This window comes from Lepisosteus oculatus, chromosome 4 (genome assembly GCF_040954835.1).
Source record: "Lepisosteus oculatus isolate fLepOcu1 chromosome 4, fLepOcu1.hap2, whole genome shotgun sequence".
In the NCBI taxonomy this organism is placed as follows: domain Eukaryota; kingdom Metazoa; phylum Chordata; class Actinopteri; order Semionotiformes; family Lepisosteidae; genus Lepisosteus; species Lepisosteus oculatus.
Genome location: NC_090699.1, coordinates 45,355,933 through 45,372,009, shown reverse-complemented (window position 1 = coordinate 45,372,009; position 16,077 = coordinate 45,355,933). Strand labels below are relative to the sequence as shown.

The window sequence follows — 16,077 nt, the reverse complement described above, 5'->3', positions numbered from 1 at the left end:
ACAAGAAAGCAGCTATCCAATACATTGTGAGCAGATAGCTACTCTTATTTTCATCAGGCTGGAGGATAATAGGCTTTTAGCTGTTTAATGAACTCAGTGCAAACGTTTATATTGAATGGATGACCCTTTTCCCTCAATGGAAGCAAACAGGAACAGAGTGCCGGAAACCCACATTTCCTGCAGGGTATTAACAATAATCAGCAGTTGTGTTGTACCACTGTCATGTTCAAGTAGCCTTATACACAACAGATACAGGGCTCAGAGAAAACATCCTCCGTGCAAAACTCCATTCCTATTTTTGTTTCCACTGGGGGAGGAAGGTTCACACAACCTCATAGCAATCTTTAAGAGAAATATGCTTATTTGTGCGCACCTACAAACCAGTTACTTTGCAAACTCTGGTGCTTCACTGCTTACCGGTGAGCCTCATTGGGCACTTACAGATGTCATCAGTAGCCAGACCTTAGTTAGAAACAAAATCCAGTCTTTCTGTTAGCGGGGATTAGGATTCCATTGGTAAAACCAAATATTGGATATTGGAGAAACACCATGAGTCATATTAAAAATACAAAATGAGTTAATAGCAGTTTAAAAGTAGTTTCAATGTGTCAAGCTTTTTCAACAATTCATCACTAACTAATCTTACAACAGCTCTCTAATTATTTATCCGCTATATACTTCCAACAATTGAGACGGGATGCGGACGCACACTTAAAGACAAAGTCCAAGATTCAAGATTTTGTATTTGCCATGTACAACAAGTGTATTGGGATAGTTCAGATGGGTAGCTGTGTCAGCGTGTGTAGGCCACAAAGGAACAAGCAAAGGTTTATTCCATACTGAAAAGAGGATAAAGGTGTCACCTGAAGAAGGCTCCACAGCCTTTTCCTTCTTCTCTTTTCAGCATGGAATTAACCTATTACTTCTTCAGGTGTATTGGATTGCTTACTCGTTCAGCTGTACCCAGTATCAGTAGAGAAAAAAAACCCTTGTTCAGTTTTAACCAATTTAAATGCTATTTGAAATCTACATGGAAATGCAAACATGAAGAGAAGGCCCAGAATGTCAATTACCCAAATGAATCACACCCATTACTGATTGGGAAATCACAGGTGAAATAAAACACCTCCTTTATCTGCACGTGTTGCCTACAGCTGATGTGGGAGTGGGAATTCAGGGACGTTTTTGCTTCTGTGTGGGTCTGTCTTGTTTCCGAGAACTCCACGCACTTTTTTTTTTATTGTTACACATCGATGACAGAAAATAGGTTTATCTTTGGGTGTACATTCGTTCTCTCACAGTACAATCTGTAAAACAGATGGGAGTTCTTTCAAGATCCTGAGGGATGATTCTCAGGATGGAAGCTGATAAAGATAATGGAATTCTCTCTCATTAGCTGGTATGAGTATCGAATCTCACTGGCGGAGCAGAGGAAGGCCCAGGGCTCTTCCATTCCGATCGGGTTAGTTGATGACAGGAACATTAATTTAGACCAATCAAATCTGTAACCTGCAATGTAACCAAAATTATTTATAGCACTGAAAAATATGGGTGCAAATATTATTTGTAATAGTAATATTTGATTGTTGTAAATACAGTAATATATCATCATGCATATAGAGTGGTTTTATGTCTTGTTTAGGTTTCTACACATTTAGATGGATAGCCACAGCCAAAGGTTCAATAAAGACAGAAAATAGCCACAGGGATCTTGTCTAGGTCTTCTAAATAGCCTCAAGACTTGTATAATGAATGCATTTGTTATTACAGATGGTGAATGAAAATGATGAAACATTTTAATCCATCTGATAAAGATTTTGCCAAACCCAGATGTTCTGAAACTGTTAATAAAAACACCCCTCTCACTCTGTCGAATGCTTTTCGGACACCGAGGGAACACCCCCACAGCACCCCCATTTCCTTCTAAGAAAGGGATCGGGTCAAACACACGTCCTGTGTTGTCAGACGATACCTGTATTTGGTGAAGCCCTCATGAATCACAGACTTCTACAGGAATCCCTGAGCAAAGCAACAGGGCATTAATCTGAGAAGTGAGAAAGAGTTCATAGATTGTGAGATCCTGCAGGAGGAGGTAAACTCCTCAATAATTGTTATGAAGTAGGGAGAAACGAGCAGACAGCAGCGTTTCTACAATTCTGCTGGACAATCCTCCTTGCCGGGAGACACTACATTTTGCACATCGAGTACTGCTCTTGAAATCGGCCAGTCTATGAGGCTGCAGTTACAGAAGAATTGCCACTGGAGGCCGCCACAGGCCCTCAAACAATTACAAATGGTTTCACCCGCGAGGGGACAGCAAGAGGCAGTGGCTAACTTTGCTGCCCCGAAGAGATGGAGCCCAGGGTGCTATCGGTGTGGAGTCTGTATGTTCTCCCTGCGTTTGCATGGGTTTCCTCCCGTTTCCTCTGGTTTCCTCCCATAGGCCAAAGAAAAACTGTTAGGTCAAGTGGCTTCTGGGAAAACTGGCCCTGGTGAGGGATCGTGTCTGTGCTTGTGTCCATCTGCCCTGGAATGGACTGGCTTTCCAGTGAGGGTGTGCTGGGATAGGCTCTGTCTCCCCTGCCAGCCTCTACTGGACAGTTAGCATATGGAAGGTCATTCCTTGGGAATTATCATTCAGAACAGTGGAGATAATTCTGCTGTGATCACCCCACCTAATGTTTAATGAAAGTTCGGGAGGAATGAAGGCAGCCAAGCTCATTCGACACAGCTGCCGCAATTCCCACTAATTCTGACGTAAACAACCGGTCTCCATATATATCAAACGTCACCCCCTCTACCCAATTGGTCGCATGGGGGTCCTATCCTCCCCGTCCAATGGCCGGGAGGTTAGACCTCAGCCAAGCGGGTTACGCCAAATCTCCATATCCCAATAAACGATTCTAATTTCTCCCAAGCTTTCGGCTGCTGTCATTCCTCGTGAACTCTTGTTTGATTAGTGGGCTGCCTAGGATTTTCTCTGGTTTTCCCGGCCAATCTTATTCTTCTATTCCTCTGTTTACTGCAAGCTGACATGCCGTGTTGCCCACAGACAAAAAAAAAACTCTTTCAGCTCTCATTCTGTCCAATTTAGAAAATTCTTTAAATAATAACAGGATCCAGTTAAAGAAAAGGAGTACAATGGATTGCAAGCACAGGTCATAGTATATTATAAAGACCAAGAGAGATCGAAGGAACAATTATAAAATGTGTAAAGGACAATAATGGGAAACTTCAAAACAATGAAAGGGAAATGGCTGACGCATTAAACAAGCATTTCACTCAGCTGCTCACTGAGGAAGAAGTCAACAACAGGCCTCATGCAGAGGAAGGACAGGGTTCAGTTTCAGACAGTATCAGTGAAGTGTGAAGTACTTCAGATACTGGAAACACTCTTGATGAATAACTCCCCAGGGTCTGATGGCATCTTCCAACAGTGCTCAAGGAAATGAGAGAAGGTATGCAGACGCCATTGACACAAGTCTTTCAACAGTCACTCAAGACTATTGTAATGCCCATCTATAAAAAAGGTGATCGAGGTGAACCAAGTCATTACAGTACAAAAGGGCTGATTTCTATTACATGTAAGGTTAAGGCAACAAGAATTGGAACTACACCAGAGTATCATGCATATAGGAATAGGATCATGGGGATCAACATGCATTTTCGAGGTGAAAAGGTAGATCTTGATTAAAAAACTAATAAATAGTTATAACAGTAAAGGGCACACAGAGCACATAATATGGTGCATTTAGATTTTCAGAAGGCTTTAGATTAAAGATCTTCGTGATTTCTCAATTTACAGGCGGTATGTGTGGGTCTGTTCACTGAAAACAGTTCAGATAAGGAGTGAATACTCTGAGATGATGGCATTGAAACGTGTGTTGTTGTAATAGTTTGTTCACCTGTAAACTTATCATTTACAGATGTCTCTGTAAGCACCGTGACAATTGAAAATACTCCTTGCAGTTTTGAATGCTGGGTCCTTTCTCCATCACTGACATTACATTTGCTCACCTAGTTAAAGAAACGGTTGGTTTTGGAACCCCCAGACCATTGGATTGAATTTGTTAATAATAACAACAACAACAATTTCTTATGCTTATATAGCGCTTTTCTGAATACTCCGCTCAAAGCACTTTACAGGTAATGGGGACTCCCCTCCACCTGGATGATGTGACAGCAACCATAGTGCACCAGTATGCTCACCACACATCAGCTATCAGTGGGGAGGAGAACAGAGTGATGAAACCAGTTCATAGACGGGGATTATTAGGAGGCCAGTGGGAAATTTGGGCAGGACGCCGGGGTGACAACCACTACAACCACTACTCTTTTCAAGACATTTTGAATGACCACAGGGTGTCAGGACCTTGGTTTTACATCTCATCCGAAGGAGGGCACCTTTTTACAGTATAGTGTCCGCATCACTGTACTGGTGCCCCCTACTGTCCCCACTAACACCTCCTCTAGCAGTAACCAAAACTGGGTTTTTCCCAGGAGTCTCCCATCCAGGTACAGGCCAGGCTCACACCTGCTGAGCTTCAGTGGGTTACCAAGTGTGAGTTGCTGATTGATACAGTTGTTGGCCATATCTAAGTCACCTGTTATGCCACCCGACCTGAAACAGCCAATTTTCTCAAGTCTCGGCTGTCAGCTACTAAAGCCCTGTCTTTTTAACACATCGTGGGAACCCCGTATCAGAGGTTCAGTGCTGAGTGGAGGAGAGGCAGGTCCCTCCCACAGTCCCCAAGCCACATCGGCTGACTGCCACTGCCTGGAGAAGACCGGCCTCAGACAGTGAAGTGATCGAGGCTCAAACCTGTGGTCATCCAGTGGCTCTGTGTCTAAGGATCTCCGCATGTAGCTGGAAGGTTGCTAGTTCATATCCTGCAGCCGACAGATAAATCATACCCCATTAGGCCCATGAAAAAGGCCCCTAACCCCCAACTGCTCCAGGAGCGCTGTATAAATGGCTGACCCTGCGCTCTGACCCCACGCTCCTCTTCTTGTCTGTGTGTCTCATAGAGAGTAAGCTGGGGTATGTGAAAAGTCACATTCCTTATGCAAGGAATTGTAGATGGCCAATAAGGTGATCTTATCTGAACCCACCCACGGACGAGAGTCTCTGTATGTCCAGTTCCTTGGAAGGCCCCTAAGCTTCAGTCTTCTGTGTGTAAGTCGTGTTGAGGGGGTCATTATTCACATTTTAAATACACAAGGGTAGCAATGAGGACTGTGTGGCAGGCCATCAGTTAGTTTTCAGTTCAGATATCATGATTCTCAAGAACCCCACTTCCTCAGGTGGCCCAAGGCTGTATGTGCTGGTTTCAGGTGATGCTGGAGTTTTCTTCAGGATCAGCCTGCTGTGAAAGATAACTTATTCTTAATTCTTCATACTCTCATTGTGAATCTGAATCAATGGCACTGTGATGTGTGTATTCTGAGCTTGCTGGTGGAGAAATTTGGTCTCCTGAATGTTAAGTGTACAGTGTCACAGAGTGTCAAAACTGGGTGTAGAGCAGTGACATGGGGGCTATATAGACTTTTAGTATGCATATAATGGCCAGGGTTTCTTTTTTGGGTCTTTTGTATTTTGTGGTATTTGCTTTCTTCCTCCAATTAAGGTGTTCAAGGCCTCCAGGCACAAACAGTAGTGCAGGTGCTCATCGACAAAGACAGAACGACACACTATTTGCCCAGGCGCCTCTTAATTAAGTGCTGACATGTGGAGTTGCAGAACAGGCTTACCCAGACCTGGGACACAGTGCCAGAGAGGAAGGAGAGGCAGAGCTTCACAACACCTGGCAATGTACAGACAGTTAGTTCATCAATCAGCCCCCACTGCCGATCCCCTGGTGATCACCCCTCATTTCAGTCCCGAGCTCGGCCTAGGATGGAGCTATTGAGCATCGACCAGGATTGTAAGAAGAAGGATTTGGGCCAGAGAACAGATCATTTGGACCCCTGGACACCGAGGAAGGAGACCGAGGACAGAAAGGGACTCAAAAAGAGCAGCAGAGGAAAGCTCAGACACCACCTTGTCTCTCTGCAGCAGGGGTACATATTGAAGACATTCAGGTAGGTACAGTAGCTGCGTCAGCATGCGTTCACTGTGATGGAATGAGTACTTCACACCTGAAGAAGGCTCCACCGCCGAAACGTTGTGTTTCTTTTCTTCTATTTTCAGGATGGAATAAACTTTTACTTGGTCCTTTGCAAGGTACAGGGCTGTAAGCAGAGTTTTGTCTCTTCCTTCAGTGTGGCGGATGGTGTTTCCCCGCAAACCGAACAGAGATCATTCATGAAACTGTTGTGTTGGACTTTTTTTCTTTTGGAACTTTGGTTTTGGGTTACAAAGATAAAGTAGTTTTGGGTTAGTAAAACAACATTTTATCATATAAAAAAGATAATATGTCAGTGTGTGTCCCTTGTAGATACTTTGTTTTTTTTGTGTACATTTTATTTCGATGGAAAATGATAGGTTATAGGTGTCAGAGAAATTAAACTAAAATTACTTAGCCTGTCTGTAATGTAATGAGCCTCCTGCAAGTCCCCACAAGAGAATAAGCCGATGCTCACCTGTAACTAAGTTAGGGTGTATTAGTCATTTATTGGAATACATTTCTTCACTCTAAAGTTATAATGAAAGTGTTGTATCAGAAGCATTCTGGCTATTATATGTTGTGTTTTATCACATACCCCAGCTTGCTCTCCACAAGACACACAGACAGGGAAAGAAGCTTGGGGTCAGAGCGCAGGGTCAGCCATATATACGGTGCCCCTGGAGCAGTTGGGGTTAAGGGCCTTGCTCATGGGCCTAATGGAGTATGATTCTTAAGGCAATCATGGGATACAAACCGGCAACCTTCCAGCCACAGGCACGGATCCTTAGACACAGAGTCACCACATGACCACGGGTTCGAGCCTCGGTCACTTCACTGTGTGAGGCCGGTCTTCTTGCCCTACCAACAACCCCCTCAGCTTTCACCTTCCAAGAAAAGAGTGGTACAGCACCTGTACTTCCTAAGACGGTTGAAGAAGGCTAAGATATGTCCCCAGATCCTCACTAACTTTTACAGATGCACTACAGAAAGCACACTGACAGGCTGCATCACAGTGTGGTATGGCAACTGCAGTGCTGCTGACCGCAAAGCCCTACAGCGGGTGGTGAAAACTGCCCAGTCCATCACTGGGGTTACCCTCCCATCTATCCAGGACATTCAGGACAGATGGTGCTTGAGGAAAGCTCTAAGCATAATCAAAGACCCCACACACCCCAGCTACAGATTTTATGATCTGCTACCATCTGGAAAATGGTACCGGAGCATTCGGGCCCGGACTACCAGACTCAGAGACAGTTTATACCTCACACTATCAAACTATTAAACTCCCAGCCTCTCTCACTCTCACCTCACCTCTCACCTATGATCTGAACCTCACAGTGCCTTCTTCCTTTCTTTCTTACCAAAAACCCAAACACACATTGAAAATCTACCTCTACCATACATGTCAAAAGCTCACTCCCCATAATTTCTATCCCTTTATTTTATTCTGTTGATGCATTTTTGCACATAACCTGTTACCTTTTTGTTGTTTTGCACATTGCCTGTTGTTGTTTTTTGCACATTGCCTGTTGCTGTTTTTGCACATCGTCTGTTGTTGTTTTTTGCACACTGCCTGTTGTCTCTGTCTTTCTTTTGTTACACAATTGTATTGTTGTTGTTGCGTTTTTTTTCTCTTTGTACTACTTATGTCCGAGAGCTAACTAAATAGCATTTCGTTATACCATATACCATGTATATGAGTGTACTGACAATAAACTTGAACTTGAACTTGAACTTTTACTGAGAACATGGAAGTTGTTTGTTACTACAGTGGCCCAGAAATGTTCAGTTAACTCTGATTCTTCTGTAAATTACATTGTCCCTTTTCCAGATTACTGGATATGCTGCATTGTGAGTGATAACACAATACAAGAACAAAATCTTTTCATACAACTAAAAACTTAAGATCATGTTAAGTACTTGACACTGAAAGATATGATTTGCAAACAAGGTGAAAACCTGTACAGGGTGTAATAATTAACACAGCTACCGCACTAAATTACTAGTGCTACAGTTGTGGTTATCATTGTAATCATAAAGGGATTCAAGGTAATATTATGTGGCAAAATGAGAACTATTCTGTTTCGCTGTAAAGTTATAGGACCAATAGGGCCAGCTTTCTGTCCTAACCACTTCACAAATATTCATGAATTACTATATTTTCATTTGGTACATCACTGTATTTTTAAATAAAAATACACAGTTTGAGGGACTCATGATATTGTCATCAGTCTGAGAACTGAGAGGTTAATGGATGATTGTAGCACCCACAGTCTTTGAGTTGAGTTTGTTTAGATGCCACACTGAGAGTAATGTCCACAGCTTTGGTCACCACATTAGAAAAAGGATTATGGTGCTCTGGAATCAAGCCAGAAAAGATCAATCAGATACATTGGAGGTCTTAAAGGAGTGTCCTACACTGACCGGCTGAAAGAACTGGATCTGTTAAGTCTTGAACAGAGAAGACTAATACAAATTCTCACAATCCTCAGACATTGATAGTCAGAACCAACAGTGAAACACAAACCAAAGGACATCAGTATAAACTACATGGATGTGTATTTAAACATGAGATCAGAAAGACCTTCTTTACCCAGAGGGTTGTGGGGGTCTGGTACAAGCAAATGTATCTAGTAATGTTCTTGAAGCTGATACACTGCCATCTTTCAAGAAACGGCTGGATGGGATCAATGAGCTACTAACAAATTTATTTTGTAACCTTTCTTATGTTCTTATGTTTATAAAATCCTGTTAAACAATCGTGGTCTGATTCTGGAAACTAAAACCCTTGTGATAGACTTTCTGTGTAACTGATAATTTGCCCACTAACCTCCAGTTATTTATAACTAATTCACTTTCACATACTTGCACACTTCCTGTGAATTTACAATTTAGCCAGATACTTCAGGAAGAAAGTCTTAGATATACTAGCATGGAAAAATATGCAGAAATACCTTTTTCTTCTTTTGAAGCATTGATATTAAAAACTAAAATAATTTCCCAAATGTGATGCAATTTGCTTGCTTTTAAAAACTGAAGATACTGATAAATTTTTTTTTTGAATTTTTAGCAATCCTGTAACACAACTGAGAGTGGTCATGACATGTGCACTTTATATTTTAGATGCATTTTTGTCTTTTTGGGAGGAGTCAATTCATGGTGTGTTAGTGACGTGTCGGATTTAGTGTTTAAAACCTGGATTTTGCTGTTAAAATCATTATTTGTGTATTAATTCCACCCTCCAGAAAAAAAGGGTCAAAGGTCATGACCTTTACTAGGAAAAGGTGTCAGCAAGTGACAATGACATTAGAGAAAAAGCCAACAGCAAGTGAGAAAATTGTAGAGCTATCCCAGGATATACTGTTAATAATATGCCATTATTGGGGGGTAATATTGAGTTTGACCTAAGAAATTAGAATGGAGTCATTTTGGAAGTACATACAGAATGAAACAAAATATTTTCTCTTGAGTAGGAGTTTAAAATAAACTGTGATGTGACAGTAGGGTCTTCACCTAGTGCCCTGTCTTTCTACCCATTCTTTGTTTTTTTATATTGACCGAAACCACAATTTGTGGCTTTCCTTGGCCAAGTAGTATGTTTACCATCAGTTGGGGGTTTCAGTGTGGGAGCGTGTTTCATGCAGACACTATACACAAGTGAACGCAGGAGTTCACTTCCTCATAGTTTCCTGTACACACGATTTACATACTCTGCCATCAATAGAGCAGCAGTATGTAGCACGTGTTGTCTTCCAGTAACGTTACAGGTTGTGAAGCACGGGGGAACTTACAGGCCAGCATTTCTGGGAGCTGATGAAGGAAACAGGGCGAGTTGACCTTTTTGGGCAATTTCCCCCGTGTGAATCAGCCAAGAGAAAAACTCTTCTATTTCTGCCACTCCATGAAAACATTATTCACAGCTTATCCTGATCAGCCAGAGAGCCTCTGAAATGGAAGTGTGCTTCATATTTCCTATTTTTAGTCTGTTTCTGTCTAACCCAGGGAATCCCCCCATCCCGACTATAAAGAGTATTTTACAGTGTGCACTCCGAAGAGTATTGAGCTACTTGACTGTGACTCATTCTGACCGTATTTTAATTGCTATTTAAATTGAATATAGTTGATCATTTTCCCAGATGCCCACACTTTTAAATGAGCAATAGCCGGGCTTGCCTGGGCTCCACGAGCCTGGCGTCGCAGAGTCAAGTCCAGCTCATGTAGCCGAATGTTATTCCCCAAAGAAGGTGCGGAACAGACAGCCAGGGATTTATGTTCCCAGCTGGCATGGTGGCAAAGTGGTTAGCCCTGCTGCCTCACAATTCTGGGGCCCCGACTTCAGTTCCTGGGGTGCTACTGGCATGGTGTTTGTATGTCATCCCTGTGGTCGCTTGGGTTTCCTCCAGGTGCCCTAGTTTCCTCCCATTAAAGCACCAGGACATACCAATAGATCAACTTCTGAGAAAATGGACCTTGATATGATTGTGTGCCTGCCTGTAATTGTATCTGTGTGTGCCCTGCGATGGGCTGGCCTCCCATCCAGCATTGTGTTGCTCCCATTGCTTGCTGGGACAGGCTCCAGCTCCCCCGCGACCCACGTATTGGAAGAAGTGGTTAGAAAATGGATGGACCGACAGTGACAACACAGTGATCCCCGACATCTTCCTGCACACTCGTCGTCTTGCAGTGCTTTTGGCAGGGGACAAGCACCTCCAGCCAGGACAGCGGAACCTGAAAACTGATAAAAGACAAGCGGCTCGAAGGTGGGTGAGGCAGGAGAGCCTGCCTGCACTTCAATCCCCCCATGTGCTGCTTTTTAGCTGCAAGCTGAAACAGGAAAAACATGCAGCTGGCGTTCAAGGATTGGGTGGGTATGATCTAAAATAAATTTGAAAATCATGGAAGAAACCTTACCCAAGCCCAAGCCGGAAAGCCAAGATGATTTTGTACAGTTAATCGACTATTTTGCTAATAGTCTGAATTCCCCGGCTTGAAGAACTGAAAACAATTAACTAGACCTCACTCTCCTAGGTTAGTCAATTGATGATTTTTATTGTGACTTACGTTATTACAATTTGCAAGAAATATATGAAACAGTGATTTTTCATTTTCATTTATTAATCTAGATCGAAAAATAAGGTTTCTAGGGCGCAACATGCTCATGAGAGTTTCAGTATGTACAGTGTTGAGTAATGAAACTTGGTAGAGCATACTGGGTGACATGTACCTGCCTCACTCCCACTTTGACACCCATGACATTAACAGCAAGTACTTGCATTTTAATTTTTAATCAGAAGCTTCAGGTCTTCAAGCAGCCACAGAGCGGAGGATGAGCTGGGGTTCCCTGCCCTGCACTAGCTTACAGTTATTGTCATAGTAACGCAAAAAGCCCACTTTGCAATATTAAAAATGAAAAACAACCACGAAGGTCACAGGCAGGTATGGCTGCCTTCTCCATATTGCAGGAATGAGAGGCAGCCTGGTTAGTGATTGAGGGATAGCCTTGAGCCTGCCTTACTAGTGTCTCAGCCGTGCACCTGTGAGGTGAATCACCAGGACAGCCCGTGTCACTGTTTCTCACCCTGCATGAGAGAAGAAGGACAGCTGAAGGGGACATTCAAATTCATGGCTTCAAAGTGGTCAGGAGGACAGAGTAATTCCCATTCTGTCCCTGCTGGAGAGACACCTAAGAGTAACTGAGCCCATGAGGGCCAATTCATGTTGACAGAAAATGTGGGCAGCACATTTCAAAACAGCCAGAAGAACACCAAATAAAAAGGCCCCAGGCCCAAGGCCCCAGGATGATCCCTAAATATTTGAATCCCTTTATGTCCGACTGCAGCAGATTGCGAAGAAAAGGCCTTTTTCTGTAATTGGTGCCACATTTCCACCCAAAATGAAATAGTACAACCAACTGTATAATAGCAGCATCAAATGTGTTAAGAAGGGGGTTCCTATATGTGTTTGGGGGATCCTATAGAGACCCTTATGTGAGGGTACCTGCTGTTAGTGCTATTAGTACATTGTGCAGTCTCAGCAGAGAGAAACCCTCCACTTGACACAACACCAAGCCCAAAACAGAGGAGGCACAAACACAGAAGCGTCTGGTTCATGCAGGCTCTCATGCAGCTGCCTGCAAGTTTCTGTCCCGAGGCACTGAGCATCATCCTGGGAGGCGTCCCAGAACATCTTCGCTACATTTGCTCATCTTGAAGTGGCCTCTGCCCTCACCGCACCGAAGGCCGGCCGTGCTGAGCTCGAGTGCCAGAAGCCTCTTCCAGAAGCCAGTTGGCCTTTGCGACAGCTCTGAAAAAAAGATGACACAGCCTTTCAGCTCAAGGTCTCGAAATCATGGGGGGGCGTCAGGACGCAAGCGGTCGCAAGGTTTTCTTTTCTATTTTCAGTTTCGCAGAAAGTGAGGTTAGACTCATGCCCAGACACACACACACGCTGCTCTCCCACTGCCTGTCACACACAGCGCCTCAGCAAGGTGCCTTTCTGCTCTCGTCTACTGCTGTTAAGCAATAGGGGAATTCCTCGCTCTCTCACCAACAGTAGGAGAGTCCTTTTTTTTCTTTTTTTTTGGTTTCCATTTTATGGGAACTGAGGGCAGAGCCAGTCAGCTGTTTTTTCCTCAGAAGAGCTCAGTATTGATTCACGGTGCGGGGGAGGGAGATTCCCTCCCACTCCTTCCTCCTTACTGGGAAGTGACTGCTGGACTCATCGCGCTAAAAGAGAGGCAGGCAGTGAGCGAGAGGCAGATGGAGGGCTGAGCCGGACAGGGGTGCTATTTAAGAGAGCCCGTCCGCGGGATGCGGAGGATCTGCTCGACGGGCTCGGAGGCTGGAGATCCAGGAGAGCCGGCCCAGGTAAGGCGGCACCTTTCAGTCGATTCAAGAAGGGGTCAGGGGAGAGAAACTCTGGGCTACACTCAGCTTGCTTTCCTGGTCTGAGGTAAGCAAACTGTATCCAGCTTCCGAATCTCTTTTCAAACTGTCTATTGGTAATGCGGACCTACAAAGGTTAAAGCAGGGGTCTCCAACCCTGGGCCTGGGGGGCCTCCATCCAGTTAGTCGCACAGGTTAGCTGTAACTTATTGATAAATAAAACACGTTAGAGGTTTAATTAAGAGAACTCTGGTCCTTCGAGGGCCAAGGATTTAGATTTCAGCCTAAGTGACATGAAAGAAATTATGGAATTTAACAAATCGCTTGTTTACGTGATCCAAATAGCGTAGTTCCATATCTTTAGAAATCGATGACTTGGCATCTGCTGGCCCGGGGGCTCTCCAGGACCAGGGATCGCTGGGTTAATGTAACCAACATTTATATGAAATGCCCAGGAAAGACTGATCCATTCTGGTGGGTGACGCTGGATGTTTAAAAGTGTCAGTTCTGGTGGAAAGAAGCCAGTGAGACCAGCGTATCTAAGTCAGGATGTTTTTAATATTTGCAGCTGAGCAGAGGCTTCTGAGCTGCAGTTTTCGTTGCGTTTGGGTGTTATTATTTTTGAAGAGTATGAGTATTATGCTCGACCATTGCCATTTAAATTGAAAAGAAATGCGCTGTTTCCTGCAGTGACAAGGAAAATGTATTGCGTTCTCAAGAAGTGTAGAAGGAGGTGACGTGAGTTCCCAAGTCAGCGGAGCAGGGGGGGTCTCTGTGACTGGAGACACAGCTCGATTTGTGCCAGTCAGCGTTAGCTCCTGTTCATGAAATGACCAGAGCACCATCTCAGGAGTGGCTGCTCCATGGCTGGCACGAGGAAGCACAGGTGTGTACTTCCGCCAGCGTGTCAGGGGGGGCCGACTTAAAACAGCAGGACAGAGAAATGGACTAACTGAAATAGCATTGCAAAGTACACAAACTTTGTCGTCTGTTGCGTGGCTTCATATAGAGGGATAAAAAGCTCCCAGTGTAATTACAGATAGAAACTAGGACAACTGACAAAGCACTTTTCTTGTCTTGTGATAATATATATATGTGTGTGTGTGTGTGTGTGTTGTCTCTACCCTGCGTGACTTTTACTGCATTTGCACATGAATTTCCCATCACTACCCTGAAAAATGGGTACATTTATTTCTGTGCCTGAAATAGCTCGCAAAAAGATTCTCCTGTAAATAAGGACACTGCATGCCACAGGGAATTCCAGTGAGAGGCACACAAAGGAAGTGGAGATAAGGAGGGCAGAGGGAATTCACAAATCCTGAACGGAGCTGGGAGTCAGGGATGTGACATGTTTATCCACACAGAAAGGTAGAGCAGTTCCACACCAGTTAATTGGCTTATTTTTCATGTTGAACCACTGGTTAATAAAACACTGTTCATTTACACCCCACAATAAATAATGTGTTTATTTTTGTACTGTCTAAAGTCTTGTCTTGTATGAGGACTTCGGTTGGGCTTCCTAACACCATTCTCTAAAGGCCTGCGATTGTGTCTGATGATGCACGCTCCCCTTGTTCAACTGGCAAGAATCCAGCCTGTTACTCTACCTCTTTCAGGTTTACAGCCACATCCCGACTGCGTACATAAATATAATATCCGTTACTCCTGCCTTGAGCAATCGTCAGTGGTGTTGGGCAGGACGTTACCGGCCGTTTTAATCCATTTACTGTGCTGTCTCCTGCAAATCACCTGAAATTCGTGTGCTTTAAATTAATTCCGCAAAATACACATAATAATGGACTTATGTAGCGTTTGTCTTATGCTACTTGCACTCCTCACTTTTGATTATCACGTACCTTTTTTATCTTAGATCACTATCTTATTACTACGAAGAGAAAAAAAAATGCACTTTGCATAAAGCTCATACTGTGCGGTATGACGGCAGTTACGGAGGTGAAGAAAGCCTGCCGCCTTGGGCAGGAGAGGAGACGGGGGCAGCTGCGGCGCCCTCAGGCCCCGAGAGCAGCGCACTTCCTCCAGCGGCAATCTCACAGCCTTCCCCCGAACCCCTGCCACTGACTCATCCCGCAGGTCCGTCCTGTCATGCTTTTCTGCAGAAGCGTGACTCAGCACATACCGCTTGAGTCGGGCCCCGCTCACTCACTCGCTGGTGACACTCCGCACAGCCGTTGCGAAACGTTTCTCCAATTCGCTCTCCGGGAAAAAACCGCCACTCCTGCCTGTGTGGGATGAGGTTAGCCGCACTGCCCCCTCCCGCCCACCACAGTGCTCAAAACAGCGGTGAAACAATCAAGTCGTGATTCTTGCTCTGTGTTACTTCAGTTGAGCTAGCCGCTCAGCTTCCTCTCCTCGGTTATTTCCTTGCGACAGTCTCCCCCCTGTCTCGGGGAGGCGTCCGGGGGGTGTCTGCTTCAGGTGTGACCGCGAGAGACGTGCTTTACTGTTACAGAGAGGGGCTTAAAAAGCAATTTCCCATTTTGTGTTGTTGTTTCACCCTCAAAAATAAAGCAGACATATCTAAGGCACCAATATCCCTCTTGAAAGGGCTGGATTAAGGTTCTTGCAGGACCTGGGCACTTCTGTTTCGTGAACCTTGTGGTGGTGGTATTTTATTGACATATCAGTTTCTGTGTCTAGATGGGTGATCACAATTATTTTGAGTTTTTTTCCCAGACAAATAAAACACTGGGTAGTGTATGGTAGTGCAGTGGTCAGCATTGGTGCCTCACAGCACAGGGGCCCTGGGTTCAATTTGGACCTGTGGTACTATCTGTGTGGAGTTTGCATGTTCTCCCCATATTTGTGTGGGTTTCCTCTGGTTTCCTGCCACAGTTTAAAAACAAACCAATAGGTCTGCCCTGCTTTGAGTGTGTGTGTTTGTGTCTCTGTGTGCCCTATAAATGCCTGGTGTCAGTGAATAAACAGGGAACTTTTATTCATCCTGCTTGCTGGGATAGGCTTTGACTCCCTTGCAACCCTGTACCAGATGCATGGACGTGGAAAATGTCTTCATTTTTGTAAGGCCTAGCTTCAGTGTCTACTGTCCTGTTGGATAATATTGTAGC

General features: G+C 44.3%; 1 long non-coding RNA gene across 1 annotated transcript; it reads right to left on the bottom strand.

The window, feature by feature from the left end:
- Positions 1–11,136: 11,136 nt before the first annotated feature.
- LOC107077412 (uncharacterized) lies at positions 11,137–15,470 on the bottom strand. The gene is made up of 2 exons (XR_001478446.2): positions 15,129–15,470; positions 11,137–12,410 (listed from the first exon to the last, which is right to left on the bottom strand). It is a non-coding gene; the product is annotated as an uncharacterized lncRNA (long non-coding RNA).
- Between the last annotated feature and the right edge of the window lie 607 nt (positions 15,471–16,077).